The sequence below is a fragment of the Gavialis gangeticus genome, unplaced genomic scaffold, assembly GCF_001723915.1.
Source record: "Gavialis gangeticus isolate Ggan-Ray unplaced genomic scaffold, GavGan_comp1, whole genome shotgun sequence".
Lineage (NCBI taxonomy): Eukaryota > Metazoa > Chordata > Crocodylia > Gavialidae > Gavialis > Gavialis gangeticus.
Window position 1 is genome coordinate 11,556,079 of NW_017729006.1, and position 20,809 is coordinate 11,576,887.

At 40.9% G+C, this 20,809-nt stretch overlaps 1 long non-coding RNA gene across 1 annotated transcript in view; it reads left to right on the forward strand.

The window, feature by feature from the left end:
• Positions 1–852: 852 nt before the first annotated feature.
• LOC109291719 overlaps positions 853–20,809 on the forward strand; it is a 109,433-nt gene continuing 89,476 nt past the window's right edge. Inside the window, exons 1-2 of the long non-coding RNA XR_002095931.1 lie at positions 853–927; positions 1,492–1,536. This is a non-coding gene — a long non-coding RNA (uncharacterized LOC109291719). The remainder of the gene's footprint in view (positions 928–1,491; positions 1,537–20,809) is intronic.

Below are 20,809 nucleotides of genomic sequence, written 5' to 3' on the forward strand. Positions count from 1 at the left end.
CTGGGAGGTAGCATCCTAAGTAGCACAACAGTGGAAAGGGATCTCAGAGTCGTAGTCGACTCCAAAATGAACATGAGTCACCAATGTGATGAAGTAATAAGTAAAGCTAACTGCACTCTTTCTTGCATAAGTAGGTGCATCATAGACACGTCTAGGGAGGTGATACTTCTCCTCTATGCAGCATTGGTCAGACCACAGCTGAAGTACTGCATCCAGTCTTGGGTGCCGCACTTCAGGAGGGATGTAGATAACCTGGAATGGGTTCAGAGGAGGGCCACCCATCTGGTTAAATGCCTGCAGAAAAAACCCTACAAGGACTGACTGAGGGACCTGAATCTCTTCAGCCTCCGCAAGAGAAGGCTGAGAGGTGATCTTGTGGCCGTCTACAAACTCATTGGGAATGGACATCAGGAAATAGGGGATATGATGTTTACCAGGGCGCCCATCAGGGTAACTAGAAACAATGGCCACAAACTGAAGGAGAGCATATTTAAATTGGACATCAGGAAAAAAAATTTACAGTGAGGGTTGTCAAAATATGGAATATGCTTCCAAGGGAGGTGGTGTTATCCCCTTCCTTGGAGGTATTTAAGAGGAGACTGGACAAATACCTGGCTAGAGTTATCTGACCCCAGAACTCTTTCCTGCCCAGGGCAGGGGGTCGGACTTGGTGACCTAATAGGTCCCTTCCGATCCTAAAATCTATGAAATCATGGAGCCTGTGAAAAGGCTGTACAAAAACATCTCATTTGACATAAGAGCATAAGATCTGGGACTAATTTGCCCTGGAGCAAAACAGGACCAACATAGTCACTTACATGTTGCCCTTCCAAACTTCATTTCTGTTCCTTCCAGAAAGGTCTTAGCCTGACCAGCTTGTCCCTGGAATGAATCTCAGCAACCATACAGATGTCATGGGAAAAACAGGTGACACATTTTATCTGGCATACTTCACAGGGACTCAAAGTAAGACAATGAATGTATACGTCTGTAGGATTTGGGGACAAAAGGCTTTCTTCCGAGGTAAATGCATTATCTGTTTATAGCCAGAAGTAACCTTCTCAATGGGTTTGTTTTGAGGGATAGAGAATCTAAAACCATTAAAAGCTGAATTAGCCTTTACAATAAAGATAATCAATAATGAAATTTACAGAAATAAAAACAATCTGTTACCTTTTATATACTAAGATTAGCACAATGCATTACCAATGACTGTCGACTCCATTTATTCGACTACTGGCAAGTCATGCAATTGCTGACAACAGAACACACTCAGTCTCAATATCTGGAAAGTGAGCATATGATTATCTATGGGGTGTGATGTTGTCATCTAGTGCCTCATTTACTGATAGCAAACTTTTGTGCATGGCAATGTTGCATAACAAGCACGTACTGTCAATAGTCTTACTAGCTTCATGACACTCAGGAATGTCCCTGATGACTCAGGTTGTTCGGCAATGTAGAGGTTGATTAATCCTTCTCTGTATACAGTACCCATCACCTTTGTAGCTGAGCATCTTACAACGCCCCAGTGAGGTAAGGCAGCACTATTATTTCCAGTTTTGAAGGAAAGAAGTCTGCAATAGAGGAGGAAACTGAACCTCTGTCTCGCATGTTCTCAGCGAGTGTCCTAACCACTGAAGTAACTTTCCTCATTCAAGGATGTCAAAGGCAATGTTCTCACAGTATTCACTGACCAGTGTTGCTAATATATGAATCTGCCCTGGAAAGAATGGATGGCCGGCAATATGTAGTGACTGCAGCAGCCATTTCTTCTATCTACTTGGGGAAATTAATGTGATGGTATGAGAGGACCTGAGGTCACTCTGCTGAGCAACATAAGCAACATATTAATTAAACTGGGCTGTGTGGAATGTTTAGTATTATGTGATGGAAAGCATACACTGAGTAGTAGTGACTGCTATGCAATATTATTTTGGCTGACTTATAAAAAAGAATGACACTATTTATTTGTGGTGGACAGATTTTATTTTAACTTATTAAAATGTTAAACAAGTAGCATATCCATTATGAATACACTAGATTTCAGAAATCTGTAAACTTCTGTCTTAATGATTGCATTGGATGACAGGCATCCCTGTGATAGAAAGTCTGTGATTTCAACAAAGAAACATCTAATTCAATTTAACTCTGCCTTGCTTGTATGTTTTCTGTATGTGTTTTGGAAACGGGAATAATCTGAGGCTACAAAATCCCAGGAAATTGTCATTTCATACTAGGAATCTCTGTATAGATATTGCTCAGTGAACACTATTGTCTAATGCACTTCTCACCAAGAACACATTTCATGTGCGTTGATAAAATAGTGATAATCATAAAATACAATTTTAAAAGTTCATAGGAAAGTAGGGGTGGGTGGGACCTCAGGAAGTTATCTAGTTCAGCCGCCTGTTGACAGCAAAATCATTCCTGACTAACCCATCCCAGCCAATTGCCTGTCTAACCTGCCTTTGAACATTTCTGGGGCTGGAGGCTCTACAATTTGTCTAGATAGTGTGTTCCAAAGCTTATCCATTCTCATAGAAAGTTCTTTCTAATCTCCAACCTAAGTTTCTTTTGCTATGTTTTGTGGCCATTGCTCTTACTCCTATCCCCTACTGTCTGTCTGCATCCTCTTTATAATTGCCCTTCAGGTATTTGAAGACTGTTATTAAATCCCCCCAGATACATAGGATGAATATGTAATTAACATGTGGTTGAGTCAATAGTGTAATACATGTTTTCCAAAGGCAATTTTGCTGATATTCCAGTTTACCAAAGTACAGTCAAAATGTTTTCAGCCGGTTGTATTACACTTACCAAACAGTGTATTACTTATTATTCTTGATCCCCAGATGGAATGTGAGCACCAAGGGAATTAGAGGCACCGGCCCCAAAGAAAACAACTTTTCCAAAGTAGTGAGTATAAAGAGACTTTAGTGTCAACCTTAACAATGGAATGCTACAAGTAAATACAGAATAACACGATACAAATAATGCATAAAAGAGAGTGTGTGAATTGTACACCTCCCCTCCCCCCACATATATCATTGGAACAGCTACCTAGACAAATCTCTCTCTCTCTCTCTATATATATATATATACACATATATAGATATAGATATAGATGTATATCTATAGGCAGCGAAAAATTCATAAACATAACAGAATTAAATGGAACCTTAAAACCTACAGCTGTTGAAGTCTGCAATGCAAAGAATCACTGCCAGATGGCCAGTCTGTTAAAGACAACCTTGCCTAAGTTTTAGAGAATAACTTCTGAAGGAACAGTGTCTTGTTACAGATGCAGATGGTATCTCAGGTTGAACAGAAGTCCAGCATTGTAGGAACTCTGACACTGGGCAGAGCCCTTCTTTTATCATGTCATAAATAATATAAAGCTAGATTAACACAAATATAGAAAGTAGATATACCCTATGGTCAAACTAGCTTAGAGCTGAAAAATTCCCAACTTTTAAAGTTCTCTTTCCTATGACTATTTCCTTTAATGCTATTTCTCCTTAGCTTTATTTCTTGATTTAACTTTTATTCACTCACTCCTATAAAATACCCTAGGGCCTATTTAAAGGGTCTACACTATGGCTAAGACCATGTTAATGTAGATGTGCATGAAACCAATATGGTACAAATGTTCCTATACTGCTTTCAGTGCAGATAGTCTGAAAGTCAGGAGAGACTGGCTGCAGTGACCGAAAATAGTGCAATGAGTCATAGAGACAATAAAAACCTACAACTCACATGGATGTAGTCACTTTGTCTGTCTGAACATTACTAATGTCTAGTCAGTTTTCCCTTGTGCTATAAAACAGTCTGTCTAGATGTGTCAAGAGTCTATTGGTTCTGCCCATCATTTGTAATGACTTGTTTTGTCAGGATGTGTGTTTTTGAAAGCTGCCTGCTTTTAATTTTCACAAGATCTATCACTAGTATTGAACCCATAGGTTAGGAAAGCAAGTGATCAGCTTTTTTATATAAATTGCATGCTTTTTTATATAAATTGCATACATAAATAACGGGTTAATTCCAAACACAAAAGTTATTGACTTCTTGCAAATATACCTTGTTTCTACTATTACCCAATTACTCCTTCCTAGTAGGTTTCTAAATGCTGCTTCCTAAAATCCAAACTTTTCATTGACTGGGAGTTTGTACCTCCTAGAGCACAGCTATATTGGGAAAGTTTTTTTGTATAACACAGCCATTACTCTTGCATGTACATCCTAGTAACATTAGGTTGCTCTGAAGCAAATGGAGTCACAGCTCAAGGATAGGGTATTAGGGAATGCTGTGGAAGCTTTACTGGTTGATTCAACAGATCCATATGAATTGGCCATGTTTCTTCTACTCCAGCAGACCATGGTTTTTGCTAGGTAAATGAAGAAAAGAGAAGCCTATTTCTGATCAGAGGGAATGCTAATGCATTTTACTATCTGTGCAGTGCAACTAGATGAGGAATTTCCTCCCACTATTTTTACAGCATGGATAAAATGAGCTGCCATTACCTGTTGAGAGCTGATCACAATTTGTGTAAGCTACTTGTTACTATATCAATACCCCGATTGATGTAAACTCTATCTCTTTGAATTTCGTCTCATCATCAACTGCCAATCACTGGTGCAAATGCTATCTGCTTATTTTATTATTATTATTTTTTGCATATGGTTACAATCAGCTATCTTACTACCTACATTTTTTTTAGTATGTTCATGCAAAAATTCTGCTTGTACATTTCTGCAGGTGAGTACACAGTCCAGTCCACTGGCTCTGTATAGTCTATATTGTGAGTTTGGGTCTTTGAATTGAATGATAGTTCCATTTTTCAGGTATTTTGGGCATCCCTTTCAGACAATTGATTGTTAGCATAACTGAAATAAGGGTTAGTTTACAGACACATTTGTGTTATTCTGAGTATGAAAAACAAACAGAACACAAAAAAATTAGTGTTGCTTATGTTTCAGTAAATGGATCCTTGTTGTGTATGGATTGGAGATCCAAAACAATATTTATATTGGAGATAAGGAATACATTGACCAAATCCTTCTGTAAAAGTCAGCAGCATATGGTGGTTTTAACCAACAGTAGAACAAATGCACTCATCATAGTATTAGAATTATATACACGTAGGAGGGAAATACTTTTTTTTGTTCAGAAAAGACTTGATCATATGCCATTATGCACAGAGTAGCTGAAATCTCTGCAGGGCTTTGCTTTATAATTGTAAAAAAAGTGTTGCTTTTTACCATCATAAGCAGTGACGGTTACAAGTAAATGAAAAATGATGGCTGTGCTTGTGCTGATTACTGCACTAATCCTGCTTCCAGTGATGTCTGTAACAAAACGGCCACAGACTTCAGTAGGAGTAGGAGTAGGCTTTACAGCTGTGTGTAATTGTAGTTGCTTTTATACAGAACTACTTATTCAAATATATCACTAACTAATGAATTCCATATTCATACTGCAATTATATTGTCAGCAACATCAAGCTAACTGAATCCATTGAAAGGTCCGAGACCTCTCCTGCTTGAATCCTCCTATTTTCTGTTGAAGGTATGACAACCCACTCTTTAAAGTAGGCTTTTATTTTATCAGAACAATGCTTTTTTAACGCTATTTGTGTTCTTTTCCCATAAAAGCAATCCATTTGGTCACCTGTATGGTTCCTCTGACATTATGTCTTTGTGATGAATGTATTGCCCAGTGGCAATTGCTCATTTTGATGCTCTGCATGATGTCTCTGCTTCATGTCTGGCTCCTTATCCAGTTATTTATTTTGTGACCTCTCTTCTGATTCCCATCTTCAGTCACTCCAAAATCCTCTTTGCTGCCTACTTCTGCTGTGTAGTATATGTGCATTTAATGTCCATGTCTGACTTCTAGGTCAGGGCTGAAAGAACACACTGTAGTTGAATGTTGCCTTCTTCAGGCAGAGCAGCATGGTTATACCTTTTCATGTTTTTAAAGCCTTACAGTGTTCTTAAATTCTTTCAGTATCTTTTCATCAGGTCTAGCCCAAATCCAAACTAAGGAGAGACATTCACTCTTACTAATGGGATGGCCTCAGTGGAAACTTTAGCTTAGTAGGTATGAGGGATGGTCAAGAGACCATGGCTTTATATGTATTCTGATTTGTACATGTAAACGAGATTATGGTGTTTAGCCATCAGCTGTATGTGTGGAGCTGACGTGGAGACTACTTCTCACCAGGGCTAGGTACAGACGTTAAAAAAGCCAAAGGCAGAATTGATCTAAGTTGTGCAGTTTTCTGTAAGCAGCAGAGCTTGGACAGTTTGGCAAACAGAGCACACATTCACCCTTTGGTGGGAAGGGACAAATCTTAGACTGGGTACCACCATTTTTAAACCAGTCTTGTGTGTGTTGAACTTTTGTTCTGTTACAGATATAGACCAGTTTCTGATCCATTATACTAGTAAAAGTGTAATGTTTGTACCTGGCCCAGAGGGAGCAACCTGAAACCTATCCTCATGCTCAGCCAGCCAGCCATTTTGTTTAGCATGTAGAGAAATCACAGGTCAGTCTAGTCCTTGTCTGTTTTTCTCCAGTTAGCTTCCTGCAGGGGAGCATACTGGCAGCAGCCCCTGTATTCCTCAGATCAAAGGGACTTTCTTCTAGCTGTCAGAAAGGAGAGAGCCATTACAGCCTCACTCCTGCAGTGCAGCTGTGTAAGGCAAAGTTAGGATCACAATTTAGCCTCATACAAGTGAGAATTCCTAGGTGTCACTATAATACAGATAATACTCTTTGAATATTAGTATCTTGTAACCAATTGTATACAACAGTCACTTGCTTCCACATAAGCTACACAGTGGCTATCAGACTACAGAGATTTGCTAAAGAAAAAAAGAGCATTCCCTCATGAATAGCTTGTTTTTCATTTTAAAGAAATCTGTGCTTTAAAATAATTAGGAAGTTTCAACACAGTAGGAAGTTTTGATGACTTACTGAGGTCCCTTCTGACCCTAACATCTATGAATCACACAATTTGCAAATGTTACTATGAAGAATGTTATGTACTGATTAAATACAGTAGAGATGGCTAACTGTTAAAAGAAGGCACATTCTAAGATACAGAAATATATCAAATTTTTCTTTTACAATAAATATTTCAACTAATGAAATTTGGTAGCATTTTAAATAACAGAACTTGAACCTGTCACCAGATTTTAAAAATTTCTAGCATAACTACAATATTATTTTTTAAAACCTGTTCTGTTGAGGAGCTCTGTTCAAGGACCACTGATGAAGTTGACTGTTGTTGTGATTCACCGGCTACCTTGTCATTTGCATGACATTCTTTAGTTTTGGGCTTCTGGAGTTAGTTTTGATGACATATTGAGTTCGGAAGAAGCGTACTACAAGTGTTGTCTCACCTCATGCTGTGCAACCGATCCCCTTGTAGCCCAAGTGGTAATCTAGTGATGCTAATCCCCTGATAGCCATGGTGTACACAGCAATTTGTCAGTGATAGCAAACGTCAATGCACTACAAGACCAAGAGTTTCTCTAACTATTGGGGCCAAAGAGACAAAAGGGAGGTGATAACATTTGCACACAGGAGTTGTAAAAACTACATTTGTTGTCTGGATGTCTCAGAGGCAAAAGGCATAGATAGAGGGTAATTTAATTACAGGAGGGTTCGCTACCCCCCACCCCCATAAATAGTAAAAGCACAAGGCATAATTAAATTAACAGTTCTGGTAACAAAAATCAGTTCTGGTAACAAGATTTTGTTCAATGGCTATTGAACAGAACAGTTCAGTTGGAGAGGTTTCTTCTGGTATCTCTAAAGCAATAATGAAGGATGCCAGGGATGGTATTGAATAGGAGATGGATCACTTTAGAAATTTCCAGTTTAGTGCTCTTCCTCTAGAGCATCCATTCCTGCCACTGTTGGAGACAGAACACTGGGCTTAAATGGACCGGTGGTCTGACCCAGAATGGCACTTCTTATGTTCTTATGACATGGTGCTTTGTTCTATATCTTCCATGTTTCATTAAGCTCATTGCTTCAATGGAATTGCACCTTTGTGAAAGAGAGTCAGGGAGGGAGTTCTGATTATTCTCTGGTATTGCATTTATCTTCAGTTTTGACTGTCAACTTAGTATACTTACTTGCAGAGTGGAAGCTTCAACCATGGCACTTGCTAAAGTCTCTAAGGTCCTTCCTTATTCAGAACGACTCTTCCTCCATGGTGGAAGCTTACAGACCAAACTCCAGCTTTGCCCTTCCTTCTCCAGGCTGAGCTCTAGGAGTTTCTGCTTCTCTTCGCGCAAGATGACAACTCCTTCTGGCTGGTCAGAATGGAAAGGGGGAAGGGTCATTTTGTACTGGGCTTTTGCATGCAAACAATTGTAGGAAAGATATTCCCCAAAAACATTATCCACATGACCAATTGTTTCCAAGTTCAGTCTGTACAATTACATACACATACAGAGCAGGGACTTTTATCAAAGTAAGTTCAAAGAATTCTAGATAGGTATCCTATGATGCTTTGTGCATAGCCTTGTCTCCATACATCCTGGCTTATTCTTGCAGTGTACTGAGAATTATATATGGGAAACCAGATAGAAATGGTGAGAATTACAGTATAGGGGCTCAAAATCACAAATTTACCATGATTTCTCTTCCACTATCCCATAATTTTTTTGTTTTGTTTTGTTTTGTTTCAGTAAGTCAGCACCATTTTCAAACTATCAACCAACTTGGAGGGAACAGCACTCTGCACCATGATGCGACAGTCATTAATACATGGAGACTGGCTGAGACCTATTTTCCGCCATGCGGATATACTTTTTTCAAATTACCCATGACTATGGTGGGCAGTTCTGGCAGCTCCAACATCAGTAACATGAGGAGGAGGAAGATACAGAGCTGTTGTCTGTAGATTAATTGTTCTTAGAGCAGCTTCACTCAAAGCAATACCATTTTTGAATACACACTGGTGACAAAGGATTGTGTTGTGAACCTGAAGTGGGCATCTGTGAGGATAACAAAGCCTGTTTGCCTATGTAGCCATACAGAGCTCAACCCACTGCTGTAATGGCAGTGCCACTAATGTGACAGCTTCCAAAAAAGTGTTTGTTACCTTACGTCACTTCTGGTCAGTAGCTAACCAGCTAGCTTGGTAGATCAGACTTAGAGCTGTTGCCATGGAGGTGTGCTCTAGTTTAGAAAAGGTGGTGATGGGATGACTCAAAGACTGGCAGTGCACAGGACTTTATTAGTACATATGTGTTCTTGCACATCCCAAATTGTACCAGGGCCATTGATGTGACCTGTGGCAGGGCACTGGTAGTGCCTGCCACTTTAAGGGTTGAGTCAAGCAGCCAGCAGATGCTTGATTGCGGCAGCCATTTTAGAACACTGGCTGCCTCTATAAACAGGGCAGCCTCAGGAGAGAGCCCTTTCTCACAGGACCCATATGCCTATTCTCTGCCTGCCATTCCAGGCCTAAGAGTTTATAAATAGAAAACTTTTATCAGGGCTCTGCAAAATCTGGTTGATCCTTGCATGTTCTTCCACAAGGTGAACCTACCTAAATCAATGCTGCCAGGATCTTTTGAAAGTCAGAGTTATTTTTGGTAATGAAAATTGCACATATCCCAGGACATAGTGGGCTGTAATGATGTTCAAAGTCCTCCTTTTGTTTTGGGAGATCCAGTTTGCTTTCTATTTTCATGGCTTAAGATGTATGGATATCATCCCAGCAGCTGCAGGATGACAGTGCAATATTTATTGGGAAGAATAAAAGGGAGATGGCTGCTGAGCAACACCTGCCTTATATTATGTTTGCTTGCTGTATTTTGCATAATAACTGTGAGAACAAGGGGAATATATTAAATATGTTGTCCTGTAACAAGCTGGCAAAGTAGTTCCCTGTATTCTATTTATGTAAGTAAATGGCGAGTCTTTATGGACAATTTATTGTACAGACAACCCTCGCCATTCGCGGGGGATACAGTCTCATATCCCCAGTGAATGGTGAAATCCACGAGTAAGGCACTGCGTTCGTGAATGCAGTCCCCCAGCACCTGAAGGGGGGTGGGGTGCACGGCTCCAGTGGTGGCAGCAGGAGGTCAGCAGCAGCAAGCGCGGAGCTCCTGAGGAACTCCTGTAAGTGTATAAAGTGTAATTAAAATGCAGGTTTGGCGTTTGCGAATATCTGAAACTGCAAATGCTGAACCCATGAATAGCAAGGGTTTCCTGTATTTTCAGCATGGGCAATTTGATCTCATGCTAAATATCAAAAATAAAAATGGGTAAGTTTAACGTAAATAGAACTGTCTGGGCATTTTAACCGAAAAGATACAGGGGAAAAAATTGTACCACCTTTCTTATGGGGCACAAAGATAAGATGTGCCTACTTTTGAGCTGTACTGGTAATAGCCCTGCAGAGATGCAAGCTTTATGCCTTGTCTATCTTCTTTAGAATGTGTTTGGAAAAGCCCTGGTTGGAGTTGAGGGGTCTAAGGGTGGTTTTCCACAAGCTGCTGCTCCAGCTGTTCTGGGCCATGGCTTGGGGAAGAGCAGAAGGGCCTCTGGTTAGAGGACCCTGCAGAGAACTAATGATCCTAGTAAGCAGTTTTATCAGTAGGCTGAAGTACATGCCAGGGCTGCAGCTCTGGGCGAGTACAGTATTCTCTGTGGTCCGGGCAAGGATATATTGGGTCACTCTCTGATCAGCTTCCTGTTTGTTTCTTTTCCTCAAGGATGGCTTTTCTCCAGACATCAGTCCTTTAAAATCTCCTTTTAAATCCTGTTTAGAGGTTTCCAAACACTCCCACCTTTGTCCTGCTTTTCTTCTCCTGTGGGAGTGGGTGGGCATTCAATAGTTGATAGTACTCTGGTCCTTGAGGGACATTAGCACTTCAGATGCATTAATTGTGGAAGATGGAAAAAACGAACTAGTAGTTGTTGTGCTTTGTTCTGTCTCCATGACAGCAGTGCTAAAATATCCCTCTATTTTTACAAGCTACCTTCTAAGTTTCTTCCAAGTCTGGGGAGAATCTTGGAGATAAGTGTCTTCACCCTAGCTATCCATATGCCTGTCTAGGAAACTTATTGCAGTGAATCATATTTTAGAAGTAGGTTGCTTTGAGCACTGGGTGGGTGACTGTTTTAGCCTGGTGGACAGCGGAGATCTGGCTTTACATGGTGCAGCATGAGCAGGCTGTAAGGCTCTTGTGGAGGTGGTGGTGTGGAGTGGGAATTAGGTGTCTTCTTAGTAACTGTAGCTACACCTCTGTGGATGATTATAACACCAGTTGCTACAAAGCAGGGAAGGGGCTTGTTTACAAAGCTGTTCACAGACTAGAGAGAAAAATGCAGTCATGTTATTTATCAGGATGGTTCCCTCCTGCCACCCTGTGGTGCTGCTGAACTGGTATGTTCTCGTTACACATACAGGGACCTATGAAAAAGCTGTTCTGCTGTCCAGCATGAATCCCAAAATCAAGCTTTTCCTTTGTCTCAAGCATTCATTTTATCTCTTGTGAGGATATATGCAAAGTGTGCTGCAAAATAGATTTGCAGTAATTGCTTTGGAACCTTTATGGGTTCAGGAACAATGAAATGTTAGGCGCTTGTGAACATTAGTTATGCTGTGATACATTCTTCATAATACGTTATGTTAGAACGCTATGAAATATACCTCCCACAATACACTGATAATATGATGTGAAATATTTCATTAAAGGCTATGATAGCTGTAACCAAATGCAGGGTATTTGATCTAAATGTGAGCTCACTTAGCTTCCTTGGTGCCTTTTTTCTCAAACATATACATTTAATCTACAAAGCCTTGCGCTCTAAGATGGGAGGGGGCAGGAGTCAGAATTCGTTGTCACCCTGACTGAAGACAGTTACAATTATCTTTTCTTATTTTAGTTCTCCACAGCTTATTGGGGTGGATATGGCTGGAGCAAAGGATGGTAAAAAAGAAAGGGGAGTTAGCAGTTGTTGATGCCATCCTGATCAAGATACTGAATTTTTCTGTATTTGGGGTCTTGCATGCTTTTTTCTTTCATTTGTAATAATGTTTAATGTAACAGTTCCTTGTTTTTGTTTCTGCATTGGATAGTATCCAGGGGGTAATAAATCTTGGCCATCTGTTTATTGGTGGCTTTGTTAGACTGATTTGTTAGACTTTGATGATTTGTTGAATGGTCTTCAACTCTCTACAAAGGTCAAAGAAATCCAGGACTCTTGCACAGCTCCAGGCATGTGTGAGGTCTGATATAACACAGCTATAAACGTGGTTGTATAATGCTAGAGTGTACCTGTCTAGAGGACTGAAATGCAAATGAACCAATCCAGATTGCATACCAGCATTTAGATGATGAGGTGACATTCAGTCAAGATGATTCCAGAGTAGTGGGAGGTGCACAGCTCAATAGATTGACTGGTCTCAGTATGGCACAACACAGTGTGGGGATACCAGTAGGAGGACTGCCAAACTAGTATGAATTACAGATGCATCCACACGCTAACTCATTAAGTGATGAACTTGATCTTCTTTCAAAGTGGATTATAGAACTTGTCTTAGCTGCCAAGTTAATTGACTGTAAGATTTATGTTCTTTGGCCATATGGGTCAATTTAATTTGCAAAACCCAAAATTAAAGTGCACAAACAAGTTTCAGGTTTCCAGTCTTCCCACATGCTCATTTTTGTTGGTGATTGGGAACAGATACCTGGGTGTCTATGAAAATGTTCTCTGAGATGCAAAGCTGAAGCAGCTCAGGCCTGCTGGAAAGACAGAAATGAACTTTTTAGGATTCATTACAGTAGCTAAGGATCCCAGTGCACAGGTTGACACATTTGTGTGATTTGAATTATAGCAAATCTTTTAGTGAGCATTGAACAACTTTTTGTTTTTGAATCTTTTGGGTTTTATTCTGTTGATAAACAGAAGTTATTTGAAACTCATTTGCATGGCAAGTATGTATTAAAATGCATGAGACATGTAAAAATGTGATTTGCAGGAGAAAAATGCATACAATTTGTGGAAATTTTGGATTATTATGACCTGTGAATTCACATATTTATATCCCTCATTGCTTTTAGATTTGGCATATAATATTTGATACATTAATTGCATATGTAGACACACCCATAATGTGTCTGAATGTTACTGCAATGTAAATTAAGGTGCACTAAGCTTGGGCCAGGAACACGTCTACATGTGTGCCCTGTTGAGTGCAGATTTGTGCCCAATGGGAGCAGTCAGGTCTAAGACTTCTCCTGCCCTGCACTGGCCCCCTGCAGCAGCCAAGAAGAGCCCCAGGCCCTGGCTGCAGCTTCCTGGGTGCCATCCCTGGGCTGGCAGGGATCTTTCATGGGGGAGGGGGGCAGGGACACACTGGCAGGGGATGTTCTCCCAGGAGCTGGTGGCCAGTACATCACTGATGCTCCTTGCCCTCCTCCTGGCAGCAGTGGCCAGGGCACTGTGTCCATGAGGCACTCACTGACCACCTCCTCCTTCACCCCCCTGCAGTAGAGCCACCCGGGTGCCTGCCCAAGAACCCTGGGCCCACAGTGCTACCCCAAGAACACTATGGATAGTTTGCAAGAAACACCAAACTTTATTTCCCTCTATCACACAACAACCCACTCTTCCTTCCCCAACAGCACACTCTCTTCCTCCCTCCCTCGCTCCCTCCCAACAGCATATCCCTCTCTAACCCCAACATCCACCACCAATAAAGCATCCTCTTCCCTGTTTACAGTGGTGCATTGCCAACTGTCTGGGGGAGGCTGTAGGGTGGAGGTACCTATGGTGTGGCTCTCAGGGGGAGGTGGGTGGCACCCTAGCTTCTGCCGACACTGAGAGACCCTCTCTCAATGAGTCCTCCTCTTCACTGGGATGTAGCACAGGATCCAGCAGCCTACTTGCGCTGGAATACATGTGGCAGGCCTTGCCAGCATTCTTTGGGCACAGGATCTGGTCCAGCTGCTGTATGAAGGGCATGGACCTGTGGGAAGCCCTGCAGTGATGATTGTGGTCCATCACTTGGACCCACTGGGCCTTTACCTTCACACGGCACTGTTAGCCAGAGCATTGGTGGCCATACTCATGCATGTGGTCCAACATTGCTGCGTAGATGTGGGTGTTTGCCTTGGTGGTCTGGCCAAAATGGTGCTGGACCTTCACCTCACCTCAGATCGCAATGAGGTCTGTGGTCTCCTACTCCATCCAGTTGTGGCCCCAGGGCACTGTCTCTGGCATTGGGAAGGCCACTATGGCAGCTGCTATCAGGGTCTCATGGGGCCAGGCCAGGGCTACGGGTGACAGCATCATATGCCACATGCCCGCTGGAGTGGGGCACAGTGTCCAGGAGACAGACTCTGCACCAGAGTCCTGGGGGGCAGAGCTATGGTTTATGGGGCTGCAGGGCCCAGCATGTGCCCACACTTGTGGGGCACAGAGCCCATGGGCCAGGCAGCTGCTGGCATCAGCCCTGGCGGGATGCAGCTGGCACATGCCCACACTGGTGGGGCACGATGCCCAGGAGTCAGGCAAGCCCTGGGGGTCAGGCCAGAGGTCCAGAGGCCATCTTGGGGTAGCCAACAAGCTTCCCCTGCCATGTCGCTGGATAAGCTGCCAGCCACATTAAAGCAGGAGGCTGGCCATCTGCTGGTGTGGTTGCCTGGGTGTAGTCTGTGCCCAACTTCAGCACCTACACTTTTCCTACGACACATTAGTTAATGCACCGTTTATCTAGTACCCGTATATGTTGGTACTAGCAAACAGCACATTAGACTAATTTAATGTGCAGTAAGTGCTGTGCACATGTAGATGCTGACACTTTACTGTGCATTAGATTAGTCTAATGTGCAGTAAAGCATTGCGTGATATATACATAATGACCAACTTTTTTTCCATAGGTTGGTTTCCATAGGTTTCAGTTCAGAAAATCACCCTATGATTTTCTGAACTGAAAAACCTTTCAATGCAGCTGATGACATAAGTTTGGAGAAATACTGCTGGGAGATGGACAAGATGACCCACAAGAGGTTCCATTCAGCCTGAGTCATTATTTACTGAGAACACACATGCCAGCACCAGATATTACTTGAGAATTCATTGCATTATAAATCACATTAAGTGAATAAATACATGCACTGGATGATGAGTCCAACTGAGATAATGTTTCTGCATCTTATTTATATGTTGCCTACTACAAAATGAAATTGAATAGATTGTCCTGTTATGTAAACAGCTGAAAAAACCCTCAACAAGGAATAATGTAGAACAAAAGATCGCAATGAGCACATTAACAATAAGCACGTTCTACATGGCACAATTTTGGCATTACTGTAAGCTATCCAGAATATAAAATGGATAAGATATAACATGCCATTGATTGTATTGATTGCATTTCATTTGATATAACATAACATATGATATGCAGCACAGTTAAAAATATAGATGGTATTTCTGTATTAAACATAATGATCAATTCTTTCACGATATAGATATATCAGCTTAGAACATTTGGGTTGTAGCACAAGCCTCAAGCAGCCTCAAGACTGTACCAGTAGTAGTCCTTCTTAGGAATCCACTGGTCCAAGATTGCCAGAATTTCCATTCTAGCTTTGACAGGCCTATTATCTCAGGAGAAGGGAGGTGAACAGGAAGGGTAGCTATAAAGCTAGCGTAGCCAATTGTAGAACTGCCAGGAATCCCCACATGCTGGCAGAACCCCCAGTTCACTTTGGCTGTAGGACTTTGGTCTGTCTCTTTTTGCTACTTCTTGTCAATGCAACAAACTTCAGGAAATGTAGTTTATGTGGTTCAGTGTAACAAAGTGTTATTATAATGAATATTGTCAGTTTCAAAAGTGTTCCCCAAAGGATCTATATGAGTAGAATAGAAGAAGAATATCACGTGAAACCAAGTTAGAAATGTAAGCTAGCTATATTTGTTTACCTTAGTATTTGTATAATACAAATTAATATTGCTGTGATGCATATTATTAATGTAGTACTTTAAATTCAAGGTATGAAATCATTTGTATCCTTCTGTACAGTCCTGAGAGTAGCTGTGCTCATGCATATTTTCCTAAGTAATGTTGTAATGTGTCTATCTGATTTAGGATGTTGTCAGTGATATCTCTGAGAGAGAAAAAGGTACCTCTTTGTGATGGTAACCAGGGAGAGAACAGCAGAAAGTGAACAGGTAGACATTTCTATACCATTGCCTTTTTCCTCCTCCTTTTCTTCCCCATTCTGTGGTTTCACATCTCATTTAATCAAGAATGCCCCTTTGACATCACCAAAGTACCATTATCCACACTGCAGGATCCACTTTTCTGGTATGTCAGGATCCTCACCCTCTTGCTCTGGCAACTGTTGTTTCTGAAGTCCAGTTGGCCATATGTTTGCTTTCTGCCATCAGTTGGTGATGACCAATTGGTTAAAGCATTTATACCTCTACATTACACCTCTGCTGCCACTGGAATGACATGAAGAACACTGATGTTTGGAGATTCATTCATTTGTAAGTTAACTAACATTTTTCAATTGTTTCTGACTTCAACTGTTTGGTAGCATGCATGATTCCTTGGTCTGGTGGCTGAAGTGCAGTTGAGCTTAAAAAAGTTCACTTCCATGTTTTCTAATATGTTTAGGACTGAGTTATGGTCCATAGCAGTTATCTACAAGCAAATAAATGTTTCTTTCTGCCTTCTTTCCTAACATCAGGTGTCAGAACCCATCCTTTGAGTAGCTTTGTGTTCATCTGAGCCTTTGTGTTGAACTGGTAGTCACAAAGCAAACTTAACAGTTTTTCAAGGATTGAGATATTCACCAGTTAATAACGCCCCTATCTTACATGTACCATTGCATTGCTGCATAAAAGTCAGTCTCTATTTTGGCTGCTTCCTCCCACCTTCCATTACAGTTATCACCCTTTGTGGCTGAATTCTATTGGGAATTACCTAGTACAAAAGATCCATCTCATCTAGATTATAAATATAATCTTATTAGCAATTTTTCAAAATTCTTTTCAGTTCACTCTCCCATTATGAATCAAAAGTGTCCAAAGGTACAATGGCTTCCTCATATACCTCATTGCGCCAGACATTATTCTGTACATAATGGCATAATGTTAATGAAAACAATGCATGGATGCAGGAAAAAAACTAGATGACCCATGAAGTCTTTTTCCATGCAGAGTATCTGGGATTCTTTTTAATAAAATTGATGCAAATTGATGCAAATTGCAAATTGATGTCCCCTGCAAACTGATGTCCCCTGACTTGATGAGGAAGGTGATATAAAAAACACAACTGTTTTTCATGTGGGATAATAAAAAGCAAGACAGTAAAGCCCTAGGCAAGCACCAGATAATCCTGCCAAAAACAGGGCAAAACAGTATGTTTCTAATGTTTGTATAGCACTTTGAAGATGGAAATTACTTTAAGTGCTAAATATTGTGTTCCTTAATGTGCAAAATGGTGACTAATACTATTACATACTGTCATACCAAAGCCCTTGAGATGAAAATTCAAAGAGGAACAATAAGTATCCATAAAATAAAAAAGAACAGAACCCCATTTCAGTATGAACACTCTGACTGATAATAGATTTGCACAGAGACATTTATCCTCTTTTTACACTTTCAGACAACAGTACCTGGCAGATCCATTGCCAAGGGCCAGATCCAGAGCAAACTGGGTTGCAAACATGCTGCTCTAAGACTTTTAAGTCTTTGGCTTCCTCTGCCCCTGGGGCTGCCCTGTGTGGCCCTGATCCTTTAGCGCATGGGCACACAAACAGGCCACCATGAAGTAATGCACATCAGCTACTTCCTAGTAACTGCCTTCAGGCACAACTTTACTGCCTGATAAATGGAAGCAAACCCACAGTAGTTTGCCTTTCTTTCACTGAGGGTTGTAGTGTCAAGGGATTAGTGTTTTATTTACACCCCCTTCCTTCCAGTGGGATTGCCAATTGCTGGCCACTGCTTTTCACAGGGGCTGATGCAGTAGTATTTCTGCCCCCCAGCTAAGATGCTCATCGGTACCACCCTTTTGGGGATATTAGAGTCCCAACGTAAAAGAGAAGAAAGAAATCCAAGCAGAATAATCTGAGACAGGTCATCCCCTCATAGGAAGGCTCATCCAGTCAGGCTCCTGGATGCAACCAGCATCTTCTCAGAGGGAGAAGTGAAACTCTTCTCTCCTTTCCTGCTCAGGTCCTAACTGAGCCAAGTTATTTCCTTTTAGTTTCTCTCTCCATGCCTGGCACCCTTGCAGAGCAAGATTTATGAGCTCTACTGGGGCACATGGGTCTTCCATACTGTGAGTCTTGTGGGACCCATTGCAGAAATTAAATTATTCAACTTGACACACTCTACTTTTACAAGGCTTGTTTCTGAGTCCTTGCATCCAGATGGTCCAAACCTCTACTTTACATCATATTGAGAATATTCCAGCGTAGGCACTGTATCAAAGGGAAAATGTACTGTGCTAGAAAAAAACGCAGAATACAAAAAGCAACTACCCAGCAAAATGAAAAATAGGAATCATGACTATTTCTCTAGACCCAGGTACATCAAGCTGAGCTTCTACTTGATGGAATTTTCTTGGATGAATGCTCCTTTCACGTGGCTGTTCATAGGTATGTTCTTTTTAAAATTAGTTATGCTTAAATTAGGAACATTTTCTGTTAATATTCCTCTGTGAACAGCAAGAACTGTTTCAATCAGGAGGCTTATTAATATGCTAAAAAGTTATTTGTTTTGATTTCAGTCTGGAGGAGTTGGGTTTTTTTTTGCATGCTTCCATATCAGGATCCTCTGTTCTACATTACGGTAAAATTATTATTGTAATGCCCATTAAATTAAGTGTGCATTATTTTCCTAAAGAGATTTCCTAAGGAGATTTTCTAAAGAGTTCTCATGAAACAGGTGAGATCTCTATTGGCTCTGTCGTCTTTTTTCTATACGGAAAGACATACCCTATTAAAAATGTATCCTGCTTCAATCAATTCTTTGTCTTACTCCTAAACTCTAGCAGGCAGTTTGGAACAACTACTTCAAAACTTTCCTATCTTTACCACCTTGCCATTCCAGACATATAGTAACCACGTAGGCTTCAATATCAATTTTATTTATAAAAATAGATGAAAAAAATCTGTATCTCTATACTACCCTCAGCCTGCTTTTATGGGACTTTTCCAGAGGGATACAGGGTGAATGGGTAAAACATTCCAACAGTCCAGTCCTTCATACGAACAGGGAGGTATATCTCCTGCATAAACAGTGTTCTGAGGGATCAGTCCTGCAAAGTGTTGAGCCCTCTTTCCTGTAAAGCACTTAGACACAAACTTGAAATGCAGCTAATCACAGTCCTCAGTTTCAAGGTCTTTCCTAAATAATAGCACTCTTGGAGCATCCCATTGATGTGATATCACAAATCAATAGGCTCACACACACACACACGCACACACACACACACGTGCACAGACATGTGTACCCAGCACCTGGGTAATTAGTAGCAGCAGGAATGCTAGGATAGCTAGGAGACCTTTTAAAATGTTGATAAAGATACTGGGAGCTTTTAGGCAGTGCCACAGACATCAACTCAAGTATCTCCTTGGATTTTACAGAAGCTTCCCTTCAAATAGTAATGTTGGGAATGGTACCTGCGTTTCTAAGTTCCCATTTCCCTTAACTAGATTACTCATGGAACCTGTCACTTCTGGACTGTCTTTGACTGCTTGATTGTGCTTTTTTATTCGTTTAGGACTCTATATCACTGTAGCTGGTGGTCCCTGTGGCCTTTCTAGGCTGGAGCAAAGCCTGGCTTTATTGTTTTCCTCTTCTACATAGTGCCAGTGCTAGCTGGCCGAAGTCTGGATCTAGACAGTTCCGATACAGTCTGATCCAGGGCTCTCCTATGAGGTCATCTTTCATATTTTTATAAGGATATTTGTGTGTGACTTTTGGTCTTCACCTTTCCATTATGAAATAGTAGCTGTTTGGGATGACTGATAAACACATCTTTCCTATTGATTTTACTGCATCTCTGAACCTTTCATTCATCAATGTCTGCTTTGCAATGGTGAGTGACACTACTGCCCACTGCAGAGGAAAAACTGTCCAGAAAAAGATTTTGTTGTAGTTAAGGCACTTGACTTCAGTTGGATTTAAACACACTTAAGTATTCTCCCTGACAGAATTGTGTGAGTAACATAATTTAAATGCCCTTTGAGCCCAGTTAAGATTACATGAGTTTTAACTGAGGATAAAATTGGAACTCCTATTTCTTTTGAAGAAAGGACACTTAATAATCTGGAGAGTTTTAGTTTTGACAAAGAATTTACCAGAATTCAATGAACTTCCCCTCTTAAGGTCTCTTATTTGGATGACCAAGACAAGGGTGAAGAAGTAATGCCTGGGCTTGGTTATCAGTGTAAAAAATAAACCACTGGCAGTACAGTTCACAAGCCAGAGAGAACAAAGGAAATGGCTCACATTTTTTTTAAATTGAAAGAGACAGTTTAATCATCAGCTCTGGGAAACAAACACTTCTCAGTCAGTTCCACGTATTTATTTTTTATGTTTTATCTTACATCTCCTAGGCTTATCATGCTGCTTTGAAAGTACCATTGTGCATTCAGCTGACCTTATCTCCCTACCATTTAGAGGTCCAAATAAAAAAAGTGACAGTAGTATGTTGCCTCTATCTCATACTGACCTCAATTACACATTCTTGGCTGCTCTCTGCCTGTCAGATATGGTACATTCACTATCATGTAATGCA